At 36.5% G+C, this 17,462-nt stretch overlaps 1 pseudogene; it reads right to left on the minus strand.

Annotated features, from left to right (window-relative positions):
• Positions 1-3,560: 3,560 nt before the first annotated feature.
• LOC143690453 (membralin pseudogene) lies at positions 3,561-4,723 on the minus strand (annotated as a pseudogene).
• Between the last annotated feature and the right edge of the window lie 12,739 nt (positions 4,724-17,462).

A 17,462-nucleotide genomic window follows, 5' to 3' on the forward strand; every position in this document is an offset into this window, starting at 1 on the left:
AGGGCTCAGCCTATTGATTTGGTTATCCCCACTACTTGCGAGAATATCAGGAATTCTCCAAATGGGGAAGTTGAATATTTCTCCCTTTCTCCCCACTCCCCCAAGGGAACTTTGCAAATACTTCTTTATTCTCTGTTCAATTCACTCTGGGATTAATTGGCATCATACTAACCTGGACAAACCAACAAAATCTCATGGCCTATCTTCATCTTGTTCTTGTTCTTAGGGGAAAACATTCAATCTTTTATGATTAAGTATGATATTAGTTGTAGGTTTTACATAGCTATCATTTGCCATGTTGAGGAAGTTCTCCTCTTTCCTAGTTTATTGCTTTTATCATTAAAGGGTGTTGGGTTTTGTCACAAACTTTTTCAGTATATATTAATATGGTCCTTTATTTCATTAATATATTAGTGTATTATATTAGTTGATTTTTGTTTATTAAAATAACCTTGCATATTGTGATAAGTCACACTTGAATCATGGTGCTTAATAATTTTTTATATACTGCTGAATTTGGTTTGCTAATACTTGAGAATTTTTGCCTCTATATTCATAAGGAATATTTGTCTTTTAGTTATGTGATGTCTTCATCTTTACTTGTGATGTCTTTGTCAGGTATTGGTATCTATTTAATACTGGCAATTCAGGATGAGTTGGGGAGTATACTCCTCTCCTCTATTTTCTGGAAAAGTTTGTGAAAATTAGTATTGATTCTTAAACATTTGGTAGAATTTGCCAGTGAAGTCATCTGGCCCTGGGCCATTTTTCTCAGGAAGTTTTTGTTTGTTCATTTGTTTTAAATTATTGATTCATTGTTTTTTTTTCTATCTTATTTTAAGCATTTTTAGATTTTCTGGTTTTTAGTAGGTTTTGTTAATTTATATCTCTATAGGAATTTGTCCATTTCATCCTCATTATCTACTTTGTTGGCATGTGGTTTTTCGAAGTGTTCCTTCACAATTCTTTCAATTTTTGTATGATCCTAATGTCTTTTTGGGGAGATGACATTTCACTACTCTTCCAATTTCTTCTGTAAATCATTGTGTTCAGTTTTTAAACAGTTAGACTATGGAGATTTTCAAACATACATATAAGTAGGAAAAATAGGATAATGTGCCCATTACCCAGTTTTAATAATTATTAATCTTTTTTCAATCTTGCTTCATCCATCTCTCATACTGTATTTACTTATTTTCCTGTTTATTTTAAACTACATCCCAGATATTGCATCATTTTACTGATAAACATTTCAGAATGCATCTTTAACTGATAAAGATACTTGTATGTGCGCATTTTTATATATACACACTCCACAAAACCCTTTCCACATCTAATAAAAATTAGTAATACTTTTTGAAAGACATCTAAGATCTGGTACATATTCAGAATTTACAATTTACCACAATTGTATCAATTATCTCTTTTTATAGTTGGTTTGTTTGAAAAATAATTCAGGGTCCACAGATCATTTTGGTCTTTTAGGTTTCATTCATTACTCTTAAATGTCATTTGTATATTAGGAAACCGAGCTGTTTGTCCCATTAACGTCCCACAGTCTGGATTTGGTAGATTTTTAAAATAGTGTTATTTTGTTCTTCCTGTAAACTGGCAATCAAATCCAAAGACTTGATGAAATATAATGAGTTTTTACTTTCTCTTGAGTAAATTTTTGTAATTTATTTTTCAGAAATATTAATTTCATCTAGGGGTGAAAGGGTTGTTCAGTGGTAGAATTTTCACCTGCTATGCAAGGGACCCAGGTTCAATTCCCAGTCAGTGCACTTCCCCCAAAAAACCAAACAAGCAAAACAAAAAAGCAAACACAAATTCAACAAATGGTGCTGCAATAATGGGATAGTCACATGGAAAAATAATGAAATGTGTCCCCGCCATACAGCATACAAAAAAAAATTAATTTCTTCTAGTGTATTAGTTTCCTATGTCTGCTTTAATGATTACTATAAATTTAGTGGATTAAAAACAATACAGCTTCAGAATTCTTGCCTACTGTGCTGGTGACGCATGTTTGATTCCCAGAGCCTGCGCATTTCAAACAAACAAACAAACAGTACAGCTTTTGCACTTCCCCCAAAACAAAACAAACAAGCAATACAAACAAACAAAAACCAACCAAACAAAAATTCAACAAATGGTACTGCAATAACTGAATATTCACATGGAAAAATAATGAAATGTGATCCCGCCATACAGCATACCACAAAATAAAAAAAAATCCGCACTAAAACAATACAGCTTATCACCTCACAGTTTTGGAGAATAAAAGTCTGAAAAGGGTCTTTCTGGGCTAAAGTCAAGGTGTTGGTTTGACTGTGTTCCTTCTGGAGTCTCTAGGAGAGAACGTTTCCTTGCCTTCCTAGTTTCTAGAAGCCACTTGCATTCCTTGGTTTTGGAGCTCTTCCTCCATCTTCAAAGCCAGCATTATAGCATGCTAAATCTCTGACTCTGACTTTTCTGCCTCCCTCTTTCAATCATAAGGACCTCTGTGATTACATTGCACCCACCTGAATAATCCAGGGTTATCTCTCCATCTCAAGATCCTTAATGATATCTGCAAGGTGCCTTTTTCATATAAGGTAATATATTCACAGATTCCAGAGATTAAGATGTGGACATCTTTAGGGAACCACTATTCTTCCTACCATAACTAGATTTCCAAATTATTTATATGTAGTTGTCCCTAGTATTCGCATAACTAAAGGCATCTTTCTGCCCATCTATAGTTATACTCCCTTTCTTGTTGTGAATATTCCTTTGTCTTATCTCCCAGTCTCTTTTAGACTTATCAAAATTATGCCTACTTTAATGTCTTGCAAATTCTCTTACTTAGGTTTTATTTATCAAATCTACTTTTAGTTACATTTTTATTTTGGGGGGCTTCCTCCCCCCTTTCTTTAGTTTTACCTTTCTTGAGTTATTTTTTGTGTTGTAACATACACTAAAAACATAAATTCTTCTCTGATTAATATTTGACTACATCCTGAGCTACACTTTTGTTTTAATAATTTTGACATATTACAAATAAAATATGTCTCTATTTCCAGGAGTTTTTCTTCCCAGAAGCAATCGCTATTACCAGTCTGGTGTATATTACTCCAGACATTTCCTCATAATTATGTACATGCAAATCTACTTGTAAAATATTACTTATCATCACTATAACCTTTATCACTTATTAGTGTCTTACTATTTGCCCATCATATGACTGATGAAATACTCACACACCTAAGATCAGGAACAGGACAAGGACTCTGCTATCATCACTTCTTTTCAACATTGTACTGGACATTCTAGCCAGGGGACTTAGACAAGAAAATGAAATAAGAGGACATCCAGGATTGGAAGGGAAGTGAAACTATCTCCAGTGGGGGAAAGAATTGTCTTTTTGCAAATGGTGGAACTGGATAGTTATATGTAAAAGGATGAAGTTAGACTTCTACCTCATATGAGATTTAAAAAATTAACTCAAAAATGGATCAAATGCCTATTTTAAGAGGTAGAACTATAAAATTCTGAGAAGAAAACATGGGGCTAAGTCTTCATGACGGAAATTTGGCGTAGAAGGAGAATTGGTACAGGTAGAAGAACCACAGCTAGCGCCTCTTGCTGGTGCTGGTGTGGCAGTAGATGGCATCACACTGATTGGCCAGCCACACAAGGAGGATGACGTAGAAGGCTGTGGTGGTGGTGGTGAAGAACTCGGATGTGATGGCCTTCGTACCGGAGAGGGCCAGGATGACGGGTCAGCATGACAGCAGGGTGCAGCAGCCAAGGCAATGGCCACGTCCATCTCTAGCATCTGAAGCAGGTCCACAATGAAGACAAAGATCTGGTGGTGGGAATAGCAGAGAAGCATGGAGATGCTCAGGGTGAAGATGACCATGACAACAAAGGTGGCCAGGTAGGAGGTGCGTGTCATCCACATAATGAGGAAGTGGTAGTGCTCACTGGACAAAATGTTCTGCAGGAAGCCCTTATTCTCCTTCATGCTAGACATGAAGATGTTGTCATAACCCAGGAACTTGTCTAACAGCAGGCGGCTGAAGAGGCCCCGAAGCATGGTCATGTGTGGGGTCCAGCATGACGACCATGACGGGGATGCTGAGGCGTGGTCGGGTGGCCTGGAGCAGGCGCAGGAGGCCATTCACCAGGGAGTACTCCAGGACACACTTGTCCTGCAGCAACACTTTGGTGGGCATCTGGGGACAGGGCAACTTCTGGCTGTTCAGTCCTTCAGGCTTCAGCACCTTGGGCTCAGTGTCTAGCTCGAACTTGATGGGGCTGTTTGCACACATCTCCATGGTCATCTCCTCCTCCTTCTTGAGCTCGAAGCCGCCGGTGACTCCACAGCCATGCCAGGGAAGTATCCGCGGCCACCGCCGTCACAGAACTGCGTGAAGAAAGTTGCGCGGCTGGAGCTGTGTTGGGCCACCGCGCACAGCACCCCCTCGCGCGGCCACTGCTCCCGCATCTTCTCCAGACAGTTGATGGGCGAGTGCGAGAAGTCGATGTGGATGTAGGCGAGGACGAGGACCACAAACAGCGCCTTGAGTAGCACGAAGAACTCGAAGAGACGGCGGAAGGAGGGGTGGGAAGAGCCGTGAGTTCGTGACCGCAGTCTTGGAGAAGAACATGTGGAAGAGCCGGGCGCACAGTTGATGAGCGGATTGGGGTTGAAGTTGGGGATGCAAGGTAGATTCATTCATAGTTACTTTCTGAAGTAGATGATTCCTAATCACCATCTCCATTGCCCAACTCTGCAGCTAACACAGAGAATGAGCTCAAAAATATATCTTTCATTGACTTGTACTTTCTCAGAGCCAGTGTTCTTATTTAATACTTTTTTTTATAATCCCTTAAAAGGGAAACAAAAATCGAAGCATAGCCTTTATATTTTTCTGTCCTAACTCCTCTTCTTCATCTTTAAGCATTCTTCCTTTGCCCCTGTTTCCCCAAAGTAAAATTGTCACCCAGTGATAGGTCTGAAAGGAAAAGCATGCACAGCCTCCAGAAATTCAACTAGGTTGTATATCCTGAATTCCAACAAAGTCTGGTCCAATTCGTATGATAATATGATCATAGACCCATATGTTAATATACCAAGTATTGATGGTTTTACTTTACAGTATTCCAATTAGTGAAGGAATAGCCTTCAGCTGTGTAACTGAAGCCCCACGTCAAGGATGCTTGTATTGCTAGCATGCTATGAGGTCCATTATAGATAGCAGGATGTTGGAGGTAAAACCAATGGAGGGGCCGAGAGTAGTCTGCCTCAGAAGAAAACCCACCATATGTAACTTGATGGGAGAAGGGTGAAGAAGTTCTCTTTGTTCTCCCTGATTCTTTAGCTAAAAAAGGGGTTAACTGCCTCAAAATTGCCTTCATTTTGTTTAAGGCGGTATCTGTGCTTTCAGATGACAAGGGCTCAGCTTGGTTTATGCCCTGTGTTGAGTTTAGATCTTTGGCACTCACTCGATTACAACTTGAACCACAACTACATGAAGAAAACCCAAAGTATGCCCAAAGCATTTTTGTTATGCAAATTGAGACCTGGGAACTCTGGCCTAGCACAGTATTGCAGGTCAGGAAATGTTAAGTAATGACATGACAGAACACATGTAACTTAAAAAGGGAAGGAAGATGGTTAGTTCTTATTCAAACATGATAGCATTCTATTTAAAAGTCTGTTAAATGCCTCAATCTTAAACATTTCCCTATCCCTCCATCCCCCAGTCAAAGCAAGATTTTACTTTCTTCTCTCTTTGCCCCCCCTTCTCTTTAATTGTTGTAACAGATTTTTAAAAACATGCAGCAGTTTCCTGCCCCATTCCTCTCCTGATTGCTTCTCCTCAGAGACAAGCATTTCCAATTTTTTTTAGCTGTTTCTTCTACTATATGTCTACTCATTTCTAAAAACATGCACTCCTACCAGTCTTTCTCAGTTTTAGATAGTGTGCTGGTTTGAAATATATATATATATTATATATATGTATATATATGTATATATACATTTGGGGAAAATATATTCCCAAATTATCCAACAAAATTCACACAAACATACACAATTATATAAGGAGAATGAGGGTCAGAAAATATATGTGTATAGAGATGGGAGTGAAAAAAAACCCCACCATCTTTAATAATAGAATATATCAATAATACCTTTAAGTGTAATAAGAATACACCATTGCCCAGCTTATGAGACTTAGTGATCCATCCATGCTTCCCCTCTAAAAAAAAATGCCTTAAGAGAAGTGCAAAGTGTTATGTGTTTTTAAAAAAGTAAAGGAAATAGTGATATCAAAGTATAGAAGAGTATGAGACATTTAAGTTGGTTCCCTAAGGGTGAGTAGGATTTTGACAGGTTGAAGAAGAAAGAAGGGCATTCTAGATAGATAGAGCGCCATAAAGGGAGCACAGAAGTATAAAATGCTCATAGATATGGACAATGGCAAATCATTTGTGAGTCAGGCTTTGAGTATTTGAGGAGGTGTGGGATGTGATCAGGTCTGTGTTTTAGAAAGATAATTCTGATGGCCAAATGTAGGCTGGACTAGGTTGATACTAGGATGGACTAAGAATGAGGTAGAAGCAGAAACTGGGCACCTTTAGGGCTTGGGACCACATTTTCCATTTCTTATCTGTGCTCCATTTCTTTCCTAGTATGGGACTTTGCACAAAGGGGAGGCTCAATGGATAAGTATTATTAACCGACAAACTAGAGGGTGTGTTTTACTATACTGAAATCAAAAGAGAAAGAACAAGTGAGGAGAAAAAGAGGAAACATAAAAAGGGAAAGCCCTGAAAGGAAATTGTATAAGAGGTAGGGAACAGGGTGGGACAAATTCTTCTAGCTTCCACTCCATTCATTCTGTGAGACAAGCCCATGTGTCTAGTTCAAAACGTTGTTTTTGCCTAGAAATTTGCCCTATTGCTTTCTGTTCCAATCTATTGAATTAGCTGTTAGTTTTACTTCTTCACTTGAAAGTTAGAAGTATTAGAGTTAGCTAAGAGAGCTTCCTCTTAGTATACCACTTGTAGAGAAAAAATCTGCATGAAAATAAATAGGTAAAACACAATAAGCAAATTATAAGCAAAAACTACCCTAATAACAAAAATCCAGCCTAATTATCAATTGTAAAACTAATGGGAGCAAGCAAATGGATAGCTAGGTAACCTTAAAGTAGTGGTTCTTAAACTCTAGTGGATATAAGAATCACTTGTGATCATTTTGAGGATAAGCCTGTTCTAGTTTGCTAGCTGCTAGAATGCTATATACCGAAAATGGAATGGCTTTTAAAAAGGGGAATTTAATAAGTTGCTTGTTTACAGTTCTAAGGCCAAGAAAATGTCCCTGTTAAAGCAAGTCTATAGAAATGTCCCATCAAAGGCATCCAGGGAAAGATACCTTGGTTCAAGAAGACCGAAGAAGTTCAGGGTCTCTCTCTCTCACTCAAGTGAGAAGTCATATGGCGAACACGGTCAGGGTTCCTCTCTCATCTGGAAGGGCACATGGCAAACCTGGCATCATCTGCTATCTTCTTCTCCCGGCTTCCTGTTTCATGAAGATCCCCGGGAGGCATCTTCCATCTTCATTTCCAAAGGTCACTGGCTGGTGGAGTCTGCCTTTCATGGCTATGTCATTCTGCTTTGCTGTCTCTGAATCTCCTTTCTCCAAAATGTTTCCTTTTTATAGGACTCCAGAAACTTATCAAGACCCAACCGAAATGGGTAGAGACATGTCGTCACCTAATCCAATTTAACAACCACTCTTGATTAAATCACATCTCCAGGGAGATGATCTGATTACAGTTTCAAACATACAGTATTGAATAGGGATTATTCTGCCTTTATGAAATGGGATTTAGATTAAAACATGGCTTTTCTAGGGAACATACATCCTTTCAAACCAGCACAGCCACTCAATTCTCCCTTCAAGAAAGGACTTGTCAAGCTGCAAAAAGCATGATTAGTTGACAGCTGTTCACTCCTTCAGGGTTTGTCTCAGTTTTCAAGCTAAAGTCACTTTGAATTCAGGGTAGCCCTGGCCAGTGATTGAATAGTGGTACAAGGGTCTGGCCATTTCTTGCCCAATGTGGAGCTCTTCTGGTGGGAAATCTTTGTTCCAGAGCTTTCCATTGGGCTGGCAGAGACTGTCAGATCTGCATTGTGGTCCGGTAGCTCCTCCTGCCAATTCATTTCCCTCCTCTTCATTCTCAAGGTATTAATCCCTGTGGTAGCCATGAAGAAGCATGGCTCAGATTTCCACTAGGAGAATCTGCTATGGGGAGCAGAGGTGACCAACAGCCTTCAACTGCCACCACCTTAAGTCCACAACAGCATTCAGGGAGCACATGTGTTTCCCCCAAGTTGTTCCCAGCCAATGCCTAAGCATGCTGGGGTTATTGATATTGGGCCATTCCTGCCCAGCACAGGACTCTCTCAGTGGACAATGCTTCTCAGAACTTTACTGTGGTCTGGGAGTCTTCCCACCCAATTCTTACTTTCATTTTTCCTTTTACATATGTCAGACCTTGCACCACCATCTGAAGAACTTCCCAATCTACTTCTCTTTATCCTTCACAGGCATTTCACTCAATAAACCTCTTGTATATCTGCTTCTCAGAAAACCAGAACTAATACAAGTAATACTAGGTGTGGTTCAAGAAAAAAGGAGTTAAGATAGGATGTAAGTATTGGCTCACTCACTATTCAGAGGGCAAGAAGGCACATATTCCAAGTGAAATGTTAGATACACATAGTACTTGGCACAAAGTAGTGACCCAGTCACTGAATATTTGGCCAGTTGTGACCTGGGGGAAATGTCCTGGCAGAAGGCAACGCTTTACAAGTGCAGGTATTAAGGCACTTGAAAGAAATGAGGGACAATATCTGTAAGACAGTGGGATTGGCTGGTTAATTCTAAGTTGTATTGATGTCCAGCAGAGAGAAAATGAAAAACTGAGGGTAGTTAATAAGCAATTAAAGACTAAATGAAAGCAAGAGCATGTCCTTGGTAATTTACAAAGAGGACAGTTAAGGACCACAGAGTTCCATTTAAATCCTCAACCAAGACTACAGCCCTGGCTTGGAAAACTACAACCCAGAAATATGGGGGGAGAAGTCATCTGGTTGTCCCCAAGGGCTTTGACTCTGGAGATACTCCTGAACACTCAGACCTTGCAGAGGTGGCCACCACTCCGTAATAAGAGATGCATTTCCACTGAATGGAAAGACATGGCAGAGATCTCTATCCTCCAAGGTAACAGGTGCCTATTTTAGAAACTCCCCACTTCCTTTCTTGATCACAAGAATGATATCTAGGGTAAAATCCCAACATCACTTGGCCAGGGACATACTGGGACTGATAAGAGAAGAAAGATTACACTCTGAAGGAGCTACAATTAGCTAGCTCAGATTGGATTCTGAGATTATTTAATCAAGGGTGCCAGAATATAAGACCAAGATTTTGTTGACATGAGACACTTTCTTGAGAAATGGGATTTAACATTCTGGAAAAGACCCAAAGGTATTAGTAAAATTCTCTCCTGTGCTGACTCTTCCAAGCTTGGAGAAAGTGGAAATAATGAGTTGCTCTGGCAGATGGTAGAGAAGGCTCAGTAGGTGGGCACCTTGGATTAGGTTATATTCCACAAGAGGGACCAGAGGGCACACCATTCACCTAGGCCTTCAGGAATGTGCTAATGAAAGAAGCACCAGCATCACTGACAAGTTCCATCATAGCTCTTCTTTGCAGGTCAGAGCTGATTACAGGAGAGGTAGTCACAGATCTGGCTCATGAATGTCCTTGGAACTGATAGGGCCAGATGGCAGCAAGAGAAAAATGATTTATCATTTACAAGTTATAAATACATCATTTACAACTTTACACTCAATAAAGTTAACAGCTAACTTCTCTAATCAGAAACCATAGAGGACAGAGGTAGTACAATGACCTATTCAAAGTGCTGAAAGAAGAGTATTGTCAACCAAGAATTCTATACCCAGCAAAAATATCCTCCAAATGTGAAGAAGAAATTTTCAGATAAATAGAAACTGAAAGAATATGTCTCTAGCAGACATATTTCAGACTGAAATTAAAGGACACTAGGCAGTAATCTGAAATCCACATAAATAAGAAGTATCAGTAAAGGTACTTATATAGGTAAATATAAAAGACAGTGCACATGAAACAATAATTACAAAACCATTTTAATGGGCTTATAATGTATAAAGATGTCATTTGTATGACAATAGCACAAAGGAAGGGTAAGGGAATGAAACTATTGGAGCAAATTTTATATAAAATTGCGTGCAATTAAGTTGGTATTAATCTGAACAAAACTTTCAAATTAAGATGTTAATTATAATCCCCCAGGGAAACACACACACACACACACACACATAACTCAAAAAATATAGAAAATGAAACAAAAGTATTTTAGTAGTACACTAAAAAATATCTAACACAAAAGGCAGTAATGGGAAAATAGAGGGAAAAAAGACATCATATATGACAAAAAATAGCAAAATGGAAGATATAAATCCTATCTTATCAGCAATTTCATTCACCATAAATGTATTAAATACTGTAATCAAAAAACAGAGATTGGCAGAATGCATAGTAAATAAATGATCCAACTATATTGTTGTCTGATAATATTTCAGATTAAAAGACATAAATAGTTGAGAGCAAAAATATGGAAAAAAACCACACTAATACAAACAGTAACAAAAGAGTTGCTGTACTAACATCAAATAAAAGAGACTTTAAAACAAAATTTTTTACTAGAGACAAAGATGAGCATTTTATAATGATAAAAAGGTCATGTTATCAAGATATAACAATCATAAACATAGGCATCTAATGAGAAAAACTCATGAAGGAAAACTTACATAGTGGAAAGGAGAACTAGACCATTCAACAATAAAACTTGGTGATTTCAATATGTCACTTTCAGTCATAGATAGAATAACTAGACAGAAAATCAGAAAATGAAGTATAAGACTTGAACAACACTATAAACCAACTAGACTTTACAACATCTTTAGAACATACCAACCAAAAACAGCAGAATATATATCATCTCAAATACACAAGGAACATTGTCCAGAATAGACCATATGCTAGGCCATAAAACAGGCTTCAATAAATTTAAAAGGATTAAAATCATACAAAAGTATTTTCTCTATCTGTAATGGAATCAAGATAGAAACCAATAACAGAAGAAAATTTGGGAAATTTATAAGTATGTGGAAATTAAACACATTTTAATTTTGTGCCTAAATAACCTACGGGTCCAAGAAGAAATTACAAAGGAAATTATAAAATACTTTGAATGAATGAAAACAAAACACAAATTACTAAAACTTATGGAATGCAGGTAACAGTGCTTAGAGGGAAATTTACCACTCTAATCACGTACATTAAAAAAGAAGAATGATCTTAAATCAATAACCTAAACATTCTACCTTAACAAAGTGTAAAATAAAAACAAACTAAATACAAAAAAGCAGAAGGAAGGGAATAATAAGATTAGAGTAAATATAAATAAAGTAGAAATAGAAAAACAATAGAGAAAATCAACAAAACCACTGGTTGGTTGTTTAAAAAGGCTAACAAAATTGGTATCCCTTTTGCTGGACTGACGAAGGTAAAAAATAAAAGACAAGACTCAAATTACTAAAATTAGAAATTATAAAGGGGGCGTTATTACCAACCTACAGAAATAAGGATTAGAAGGGAATACTATGAGGAACTGCATGTAACAAATTAGATAACAAATAGAATAGAAAAATTCCTTAAAAGATACAAATTACTAAGAATAGAAAAAGAAAATCTGAATAAACCTTTTGCAATGAAAGAAATTAAAGTATTAATAAAACACTTCCCACATAAAAAAGCACAATTGCAGATGGCTTCAGTGGTGAATTCTATCACACGTTTAAAGGAGAATTATACCAATCCATGAACTATTAAAAAGAAGTAGAAGAAGAGGAATTAACACTCCCAAAATCATTTTGAATCCATTATTACCCTTTTGCCAACACCAGAAACACATAACAAGAAAACCACAGACCAATATCTTTTGTGAAATAAGCGCACATATCTTCAAGAAAATCCTAGCAAATTGAGTCCAACAATACACCAAGAAGGATTTAACAGCACGACCAAGTGGGATTTATCCCAAGAATGCATCTGAAAATCAAGCCATGTAATACGCCATATTAATAGAGGAAAGGGCAAAAATGACATTACAGTAGATGGCTCAAAAGCATTTGACAAAATCCAACACACTTTTGTGAAAAAAATGCTCAACAAAATAGGAAAAGAAAGGAAATTTCTCAGCCCAATAAAAGGCATCTATAAAAAATCCACAGTAACATTATACTTAATGTTAAGGACTAATTGTTTTTCCCAAAGATCAAGAAGAAGACAACTGTGTGTGATCTCACCAGTTCTCTTTGATACTATACTGGAGGTTCTTGCAAGGACAACTAGGCAAATACATGAAATAAAACACATCCAGATTGGAAAACAAGAAATCATCTCTACTTGCAGATGACCAGATTCTGTATATAGAAAATCCTTAGGTATCCACTAAAAAACTTTAGAGGTAATGAACAAGTTCAATAAAGTTGCAGGATATAAGATCAATATACAAATATCAATTGTAATTCTAAACATTAGTAATGAATAATCAAAAACTGAAATTAAGAAAGTGTTTTAGTTTGCTAGCTACCAGAATGCAATATACCAGAAATGGAATGGCTTTTAAAAAAGGGAATTTAATAAGTTGCTAGTTTACAGTTCTAAGGCTGAGGAAATGTCCCAATTAAAGCAAGTCTATAAAAATGTCCAAATCAAGGCATCCAGGAAAAGATACCTTGGTTCAAGAAGGCCGATGACATTCAGGGATTCTCTCTCAGCTGGTAGGACACATGGCAAAGTCTGATAGCTTTCTTTTCCAGCTTCTTGTTTCATGAAGCTCCCCGGGAGGCATTCTCCTTCATCTCCAAAGGTCGCTGGCTGGTGCACTCTGTGGTTCTCTTGGCCTCATGGCTCTGCTGTGGCTTCTCGTCATTCTCAAAAGGCATTCTCTCCGAAAGAGGTTCCTCCTTTATAGGATCCTGGTAAACTAATCAAGACTCACGCAGAATGGGTAGAGACCTCTCCATCTAATCAAGTTTAATACCCACAATTGATCAAGTCACATCCCTGTGGAGATAACCTAATCAAGTTTCCAGCCTGTAGCACTGTATGAGTTTTAGAAGAAACGGTTGCTCCCACAAGATTGGTTAGGATTAAAACATGGCTTTTCTAGGCACTTAAATCTTTTCAAACCAGCAATTTCATTTACAATAGCTGCAAAAATAAGAAAATACTTAGGAATTTAATGAAAAAAAGTGCAAGACTTGTACACTGAACACTATAAGACATTTATTGAAAGAAATTAAAGATGTAAATAAATGGAAAGATATCTATGTTCATAGATTGGAAGACTTGATACTGTTAAGATGACAATTGTCCTAAAACTTATCTCCAGATTCAATGTATTATTTGTCAAAATCCCAGCTACCTTTTTTTTTCACCCCGAAATTGACAGGCTAATCTTTAAATGCATATGGACATGCAGGGGGCTAGAGTAGCCAAAACAACATGAAAAAGAAGGCCAAAGTTGGAAGATTCACATTTCTCAATTTTAAACTTCCTACAGAGTTATATTAATCAACAAAGGGTGGTACCGGCATAAGGATAGACATGTAAATCAATAGAATAGAATTGAGAGTCCAGTAATAAACCTTTATGTTTATGGCCAATTGATTTTTTAACAAGGGTGCCAAGATAATTATTTGGGGTAGCAAAAGAGTCCTTTCAAGCCATGATGTTGGGACAACCATATAATCATATGTAAACAAATGAATTCGGACCTGTATCTCACACCATATAAACAATTCAAGTGAATCATAAACCTAAATGTGAAGAGCTAGAGCTATACATTCTTATAGTATATAACCTTGGGTTAGGCAGTGGTTTCTTAGATATGACAGGAAAAGGAAAAAAAAATGATAAACTGGACTTCTTCAAAATTAAAAACTTTTACACTTCAGACAGTATCAAGAAAGTGAAAAGACAAATTAGAATGGTTGACAATATTTGAGAATCACATATCTGATAAGGAGCTTCTGTCCAGAATATATAAAGGACTCTACAACTCAAAAATAAAAAAAAACCCAATTTAAAAATGGACAAATAATGTGAATAGACATTTCTCCAAAGATGTATTCAAATGGTCAGTAAGCACATGAAAAGATGTTCATCATTAGTCATTAGGAAAATGCAAATCCAAACCACAATGAGATACCACTTCACATACTATAGGATGGCTAAAATTAAAAAGACAGACAATAACAAAATTTGGTGAGGATGTGGAGAAGTTGGAACCTTCATGCACTCCTGGTGGGATTGTAAAATGGTGCAGACACTTTGGAAACAATTTCACAGATTCTCGAAATGGTTATATAAATTTATTTATCATGTGACTCAGCAATTCCACTCATAGGCATATACCCAAGAGAAATGAAACCTACCTTCCACACAAAAACTTGTGCTTAATATTCATAGCAGCATTATTTATAATAGTGAAAATGTGGAAACTATTCAAATGCCCATCAACAGATGAATGGGTAAGCAAAATATAGTATATCAAACAATGGAATATTATTTACAATAAAGAGAAATGAAGTAGATACATACTACAACTTTAGTGGCCCTTAAAATATTTGCTTTATGAAAGAAGCCAGTCACAAAAGGCCATATATTGTATAATTCTATTTATCTGAAATAAGCAGAATAGGCAAACCTATAGATACAGAAAAGGAGCTAGTTGTTGCCAGGAACTAAGGAGAAAAGTGAAATATAGAGTAACTGCTAGTTGGTATGGTGTTTCTTTTGGGGAGAAATGAAAATGTTCTAAAATTAAATAATAGTGATGCTTTAATGAGTGTGCATATACTAAAAACCACTGAATTGTATACATTAAAAGAGTGAATTTTATGGGGTATAAATTATATCTCAATATAGCTGTTATAATAAAAGATTTTAAGGCAAAAATAATAACAAGCTATTATGGGGCTTATAACAAATGTAGAAGTAAAATCTTTGATAATAGTGCAAAGAATAGGGATGGAAAAATTTTACTGTTCTAAAATTCTAAAATTCTATTTGAAGTGGCAAAATATTCTCTGAAAGTAGACTAAATTCAATAGGCATTAGGTAAAATCCTTGAACTGCTTTTGAAAAACAAAACAAAGAGGTATAGATAATAAACGAAAAAGGAAGTAAAATAGACACTTAAAAAAGAATTCTTTGGGGCGGTGTGATGGTGGTTCAGTAGAGAGAATTCTTGCCTGCCATCCCGGAGACCCAGGTTCAAAACCTGGTGCCTGCCCATGCAAAAAAAAAAAAACTACTGGGGAAAAAAGAATTCTTTGATCAAAAAGAACAAAACAAATGGAACAATAGAAAACAGTAAACCCAACCACATCATTAATTACATTGAATATAATGTACTAAGACTAAGCATATTAATTAATTGTCAGATTTATGAAAAATCAAGACCAAAGTGTATGTGTTCTAGTTTGCTAGCTGCCAGAATGCAACACACCAGAGACAGATTGGCTTTTAATAAAAGGGGATTTATTTCATTAGTTCTTCAGAGGAAAGGCAGCTAACTTTCAACTGAGGTTCTTTCTTAACGTGGGAAGGCTCAGGGTGATCTCTGCTGGCCTTCTCTAAAGGCCTCTGTGTTCCATCAACTTTCCCCGGGGTGATTCCTTTCTGCATCTCCAAAGGCCTAGGCTGAGCTGCGAGTGCTGAGATGAGGTATGCTGAGCTGCTTGGGCTGTGCGACATTGACCTCTCTCATTTAAGCACCAGCCAATTAAATCAAACATCACTGAAGCAGGCAGGCCTCCCAGCTGACTGCAGATCTAATGAGCAACATATGAGGTTTGCATATCATTGGCTCATGTCCACAGCAACATAACTACGCACCTTCACCTGGCCAAGTTGACAACTGACTCTACCTACCATAGTATGCTAAGCAGAAGGAACATATTTTGAATATAAAGACATACATAAGTTGAAAGAATGGGAAATTATACTTAAAAACACTAATCATAAGAAAGCTGGAGGGCTAGATTTATATCAGGTAATATAGACTACAGGACAAAAAAATATTACCACAGATAAAAAGGAACATTTAATAATTATCAAAGGATCAGTTAATCTAGAAAACATAACAATCTTAACTGTATGTGAATCTAATAATAGCGTTTCAATTAACATGAGGCAAAATCTGACAGAATTGAAAGAGAAATAGGTAAATCCATTCATTGTTGGAAATTGACCCTACTTTCTCAGGAATTAGATAATTCTTGAAAAATTAGATAGAAAACCAATAAGGATATGGACGACTTGAACAACATTGTCAACCAGGTTGACCTTATCGACATTTATGCAAACTATACAAAATGACTGCTGAATACATATTCTATTATCGTGTATATGAAACATTCACTAAGATAGACTATATGCTGCACCCTAAAACAGAGCTTACTAAATAAAAAATGAGTGACACATTAAAGGATATATATATATATATATATATATATTTTATTAAATTAGAAAGCAATGGCAAAAAGATATCTGGAGCTTTCCCAAATATTGGAAATTAAATCACACATTTCTGAATAACCCATGGGTAAAGGAAGAAATCATAAGAATCATTGGAAAGTATTTTGTATTGAATGAAGGTAAAAATGGAAATATATCAAATTTTAGAAACAATTTTTGGTTTCTTTGATTTTCTCTCTTTGCCTTTTTTTTTCCCCTGAAGGAATGCACCAAACACATTAACATTTATTCAGCTTACTGAATTGCCAGCATTCCTGCATGACTAGAAAACATACTTAATTTATATTAAACCAGAAATGTATCACCATTAATATATTAATATCTTTTGCTACTAAATACTGAAAAAGGAAATTATTTTTGTAGAAGATTCATCCTGGTAATGTTAACTTCACAGCAGACTGAAACACTTGGTTCACATTTCAAACATAATGGAAAGAGCAAGATCCATGCTGGTGTTAGTGGTAGTGGTAGTGTCCTAGCACTACTAAAGAATCATGGTTCCCCTTGGGTTAAGCTTACTAAAAAAGCAAAGTACATACAGAAATTTACAATAATTTCAAAGACAAAAAGGAAAAAATGGTCCTATTAATGTGATCCCAACAAAGAAACTCAAAAGTCTATGCTGAGTAGATGGTTTGATGAGCTGTTTATAAATACCTTAGATTAGGTACAGTTATACTGAAAGTAGAGTTCCTTTGAAATCTTCAAAAAAAAGTTCCTGTTAATCCTCACCTGGTGCTTG

The sequence above is a fragment of the Tamandua tetradactyla genome, chromosome 7 (assembly GCF_023851605.1).
Source record: "Tamandua tetradactyla isolate mTamTet1 chromosome 7, mTamTet1.pri, whole genome shotgun sequence".
Taxonomy (NCBI): domain Eukaryota; kingdom Metazoa; phylum Chordata; class Mammalia; order Pilosa; family Myrmecophagidae; genus Tamandua; species Tamandua tetradactyla.